This window comes from Orcinus orca, chromosome X (genome assembly GCF_937001465.1).
Source record: "Orcinus orca chromosome X, mOrcOrc1.1, whole genome shotgun sequence".
NCBI lineage: Eukaryota > Metazoa > Chordata > Mammalia > Artiodactyla > Delphinidae > Orcinus > Orcinus orca.
This window is the reverse complement of record NC_064580.1, coordinates 132,178,537-132,184,790: the sequence shown is the minus strand read 5'-3', so window position 1 is coordinate 132,184,790 and position 6,254 is coordinate 132,178,537. Positions and strand designations below refer to the sequence as shown.

Sequence of the window (6,254 nt, the reverse complement as noted above, 5' to 3'; positions counted from 1 at the left end):
TATTCACAGGGGAAATTTCAGCATATTCCAAAGTACAGACTATATTTTTGGATAAAGGCAATAAAATTAGTACATAACAACAAAAGTGGAAACAACAATAAAACCTAAACCAAAGAAGAAAATGTAGAGAATCTAAAATGCAGAGTCTCCAGTATCAAAATATACGTGCTACAGATAAAACTGAGCTCAGAGAAAAAATTACTTTGTAATAAAGGTCTGACTCCATTTTTTAATGTTTGGCTGATGTCAGATTTAAGCCTCACCCTTCCCACTTGTTCTTCTGACCCACATCTAGACAAGCTTATGAGAAAGCCTGGATGCTTTCTCCTTTGGTGCAGGTCAGAGATTCAAACCACGCAATGCCCTACCCATGCACAGGAATCCTCACACTGGCTCCACTCCCTAAATACCATAAACATCCAACCCAGTCTCTTTTCCTTGTTCTCTCGAGCCATCTTTGGACAAGCTTCAGAGGCTTGCCCTGTTTTTCCTAGAAAGCCTTGTATGTAAGGAATAAAACTTTTCATACCCTCTTGGTGTGTGTGTGTGGCATCATCAGTCTTGACATCCAAACCAATTTTGGACAGAGATGTATCTTGCTTCTCACTATGGCCACAACATATTTTCATTACTTAACATGGAAAACTTAAATTAACTAACAGTTAATTCAAAACCTTACATATGAGATCACTCATATGAAAAAAAATTCTGTGGAAAGCATAAGAAAGGAGTTATAGGGATAAAAGAACAAATTAATGAATTAAGATTAATTAAATAAATCCAACAGTTTGTTACTTTTTAAAAAACAAAAGCAATTGACAACCAATAAAAATCTTCACAAGAGGATCTCCAAATGACCAAGGAACATAAAATAGTGCTCAACTTCATTAATCAATAGGAAATGCAAATTGAAACCACTATGTGATACCATTACACATCCACAAGAATGGATAAAATGAAAATGACAGACAATACCATAGTTGAGTAAGGATATAGAACAAACTCTCATCATTGCTGGAGGGACTGTCAAATGGTAAACTACTTTGGAAAACTCAAGTATATGTTACAGTTGAGCATATACATATCCTATGACCTAGCTATTCCAATCATAAGTGTATAGCCAACAGAAATGCATAACATGTTCACTAGAAGACATGCATATTCATAGCAGCACTGTCTATAATATTCCCAATTTGAAAAAACCTAATGCCCACCAAAATGGATAAATACACTGTGGTATATTTACACAACGGAATACTATATAACAGCTATACAACTGCCTGAAACAATATGGATGAATACAAAAGAGATAATATTAATCAAAATAAGTCAGACATTAGATATTGTATAGTATATAATTTCATTTATATAAAATTCAGAAACAGGAAAAACTAATCTATGCTGTTATAGAATCAGAGTAGTAATCGCTCTGGGGGTGGGGGCAGTAACTGGAAGGGACCTAAGGGAAGTTGCTGGGGAAGTAGTCATGTTCTGTTTCTTGGTCTGAGTGCTGCTTACATAAATGAACAGTTTTGAAACATTGATTTAGCTAAATGTTTATGATATCAGAAAATTTTAAAAGGAAGGGAATGATAAGCATAAAATTTAGAATAATGGTTACTTCAGGTAAAGGGAGGCAAGATGGAGGGAGTACATAAATTATTGAAAATGCTTTCGTTTTTAGCTTGGGCAATGGCTCCATGGGAATTCATTACATTATTCTAAAAAATAAATGTGCAGAGAACCTAAATGTGTATAACTATAAAACTGTCGAGGGCTTCCCTGGTGGCGCAGTGGTTAAGAGTCCACCTGCCGATGCAGGGGACACGGGTTCGTGCCCCGGTCCGGGAAAATCCCACATGCCGCGGAGCGGCTGGGCCCGTGAGCCATGGCCACTGAGCCTGTGCGTCCGGAGCCTGTGCTCCGCAACGGGAGAGGCCACAGCAGTGAGAGGCCCGCGTACCGCAAAACAAACAAACAAACAAGCAAAAACTGTCGAGTTATTTTAAAGATACAGTGAGTATAATACAAAAAGATATGTTTTGGGTAGGAATTATTTAGCAACATGTGCATTATAATTTTTGGAAATTTCTTTTTATTTCTCTCTAATTTATTTTAAAATTCATGTACTATAAAGTTCATGCTTTGTGGTGTACAGCTCTATGGATTCTGACAAAAGCACAGTCAGCGCTACCCTTAAGATATGGAACAGCTCTATCACCACCAAAATTTCCTTCTTCTGACCATTTATAGTCACCTTTGACCATTGGTAGCTAATTCAGGTTGGCTTCTTTGTCTTTTCAATATTCCTTCATCCCTTCTCCTTTTCTGAGCACTTTCTTACGTTTTGGCCTTACAAGATGCTCCAGTCTCATCTCACATTTCCCCTTTCCCAGCTCAGCAATCACCCAGTTCTTCAAGAAGCCCTTGTTCCTTTTATTGGAGAATGGTATTTAGAAACCAAGACCTGAATGCTAGGTGTGATCATTACTACTGGATGTTATCCATGTTGTTGCATGAATCAGTGGTTTGTTCCTTTTTATCGCTGAGTAGTTTTCCATTTTGTGGATGTACCATAGTTAGTCAATTCACTTGTTGAAGGACAGCTAAGTTATTTCCATTTTAGGTAATTGTACATAAAACTAGTATAAATCTTCACATACAGGCTTTTGGGTGAATATAAATTTTCATTTCTCTTCGGTAAATATCTAGGGCTGGGATTACTGGGTCACCCTGTAGGCATATGTTTAACATTATAAGAAACTGCCAGATTATTTTTCAAGGTGGCTGTACCAACTTGCATCTTTAGTAGCAATGTGTGAGCATTCCACCTCCTCTGCATCTTCATCAGAATTTGGTATTGCCAGGTTTTAAAATTTTTAGTTGTACTAGATGTGCTGTGGTAGCTCATTGCGGTTTTAATTTGTATTTTCCAAATGATTAATGACATGTTTCTTTTCATATGCTAATTTGACATCTGTATATTGTCTTTGGTGAAGTGTCTGTTCAGTTATTTTAATCATTTTTAATTGGGTTGTTTGTTTTCTCACTGCTGAATTTTGAGAATTCTTTGTATATTCTGAATAGAAGTCCTTTGTCAGAAGTGTAACTTGCAAATATTTTCTCCTAGTCTGTAGCTTGGCCTTTCATTCTCTTAACAGTGTCCTTTGCAGTGCAAATGGTTGTTAAACAATAATGAAGTCCAGTTATTTATGTCTTCTTTGATTTCTTTTAGCAGTATTTTGTAGTTGTCAGCATACAGACACTGAATATAATTTATTAGATCTATACTTCAGTGTTTCATTTTTGTGCCATTGTAAGTGGTATTTTTAAAATTTTGAAACACATTGCATTACTTGTCTATAGAAATATAATTGAATTTTGTATCTTACAAACTTGTTAAACTCATATATTAGATCTAGGATATTTTTTGTAGATTCTTTATAGATTTTCTTCATAAAACAATTATGTCACCTGCAAGTATAGGTAGTTTTTTTTCTCTTTCAATCTCTATGCCTTTTATTTCTTGTTATCCTTTATTGCATTGACTTGGACTTCCAGTACTTTGTTGAAGAGGTTTTATGAGAGAAGATTTCCTTTCTTTGTTCTGCATCCTTCAAAGAAACTATTCAGCTTCTCACTGTTAAGTATGATGTTAGCTGTCAATTTTTTGTAGATTCCCCTTTACCATGTTAAGAAAGTTTCTTTCTATCCCTAGTTTTCTGGGAGTTTTAAAAAAATCACGTATAGACACTTTTTTGTAAATGCTTTCTCTATGTCTATTTAAATGACCATAGTTTTTTTCTTATTTAATCTCTTAATATGGTGAATTATGTTGATTGATTTTCAAATGTTGAAACAGCCTTTTATTACTAGAATAAACCATTCCCACTTTGATCATGACGTATTTTGCATTTAATATACTGCTAGATTTAATTTGCTAATATTTTGTTGCATATTTTTGCATCTATGTTCATGAGAAATACTAGTTTCTCTTTCTTGTAATTTCTTTGATTTGGTATTAGAGTAATGCTTGCCTCATAAAATGAGTTTGGAAGTGTTTCTTCTTCTATATTCTTGAAGAGAATATTATTTCTTCCTTAAGTGTTTGGGAAAACGCATCAGTGAAACCATCTGGGCCTGAAGTGTTCTTTTTTGGCACATTTTAACTATGAATTAAAATTTTAAAATAGATATAGGATTGTTAAGGTTATCTATTTCTTCTTGGATGTTTCTGTAGTTTGTGTCTTTCAAGAAATTTGTTCGTTTTATCTAAGTTGTTTCATTTCTGAGCATAAGGTTTTTCATAGTATTCCTTTATCCTCTTAATGTCTGTGTGGCCTTTAATGATATTTGTAGTTTTATTGCTTTTTTCTTCTTGGTCAGTCTGGCAGGAGGCTTATCAATTTTGTTGATCTTTTAAAAAAGCAACTTTTGTTTCATTGATATTCTCTATTAATTTTCTTTCTTCAGTTTAATTGACCTCTGCTCTTATCTTTATAATTTCCTTCCCTATGCTTGCTTTGGGTTTATTTTGAACCTCTTAGCTGGAAGTTTAGATTATTTATATGAGACTTTTCTTCTTTTCTAATTTAAGAATTTAACAATATAAAGTTCCCTCTAAACACTGATTTAGCTGCATCCCACATATTTTCATCTGTTGTATTTTATCTTTATTCAGTTCAAAATATTTTTAAAAATTTATTTTTGGCTGTACCACACAGCTACCTTGGGATCTTAGTTCCCTGAGCAGGGATCAAACCTGGGCCCATGGCAGCAAAAGCACCAAGTCCTAACCACTGGACCACCAGGGAATTCCCCAGTTCAAAATATTTTAAGTTATTGGTTCAGATTTCTTTGATCTCTGGGTAACTTTGATGTATATTGTTAAATTTCCAAATATTTGGCAATTTTTCAGATATATTTCTGTTATTTATTTCTAGTTTAATTCCATTGTGATCTGAGAACATATTTTATATGATTGATACTCAAATTCGTTGAGGCTTGTTTTATGATCCAAAGTATGTTCTATAATGGTGAATCTTCCATGCACACTTGAAAAGAAATTGTATTCTGCTTTTGTTAGGTGGAGTATTTGTAAATACAAACTGAGTCTTATTTGATAGTATTGTTCAGGTATTCTATATCATTACTAATTTTCTGTTTACTTGTTCAACCAGCTGCAGAGAGAGAAGTTTTGAAGTCTCCGACTATATGCTATGGATACAGCAGAGAGCAAGACAAAAAAATTCTCTGGTCTCTTAGACCTTACCTTATAATATGGGAACTATCCAACAAATTAGTAAACACATTCTAAAGCATTCTCTTTGACTTCTCTTGTTACCACATGCTTCTGGTTTTCTTTCTACATCCCTGGTTATTCTCTGCAGTCTCTTCTGCAATCTTTACTTTTTTCTTCCTATTCTCTAGTTCAGTGGTTCTCAAATCTTAGTGAACATCACAATCACCTGGAGGGCTTGTTAAAACACTGGTTTCTGAGCTCCATCACAATAGTTTCTGACTCATTAGGTCTGGGATGAGACCCAAGAACTGGCACTTCTAACATGTTCCTAGGCTATGCTGCTGCTGCTCCAGAGACAAGACTTTTAGAGCCACTGCTTAATATATACTTCAGGATATTTCATCTCATAAATGGTTTCAATTACAACCTATAAGCCTCTGTTCTGAAGAACAAACAATAATTAAAACTTATGGGTAAGGATTCAGCAAGGGAAGAGAGACAAACTGGACCAACAAAAAGTACAGAGGGAAGGCAAGGCTTTATAAGCACCCTAATGGAAGTTATTGAGTTCTCTGGGTATAGTATACATTTGTTAATTCTTTCTCCCATCGTCCATCACCTCTTCATCTGGTAGAACCACCGTGATTTTACTTTAGGAAGATCATCACTGATGATCAGCAATGTGCTTTGTTTATGTGTGGTGTGCTTTGGGTAAAGCTGACTCTATCTCTGGTTCCAAGAGCATACATGTAACACAGGCCTGGCCAATCACTCTCCTAGGCCACAATATATGATTTGGATATGGGCAGATGATTCAAGTAAAACATTTTGATCCAATCAGAGATAATACCAGGAATCTTGTTCAAGCAATAAAGAGGTGTTCTCTATTCTGTTGGACTTAAGTCATGAAGTTGTAAACCAGGAATTATTGGTAACCACCTCGCCATAATGAGGGAAGAAACTATATGAAAATGCATGTAATACTGAGGAAAGCACAACTGAGAAATGGAGA

General features: G+C 34.9%; 1 non-coding gene across 1 annotated transcript; it reads right to left on the bottom strand.

The window, feature by feature from the left end:
- Positions 1–4,741: 4,741 nt before the first annotated feature.
- On the bottom strand, positions 4,742–4,814 carry TRNAK-UUU (transfer RNA lysine (anticodon UUU)). The gene has a single exon. It is a non-coding gene; the product is annotated as a tRNA-Lys (tRNA).
- Between the last annotated feature and the right edge of the window lie 1,440 nt (positions 4,815–6,254).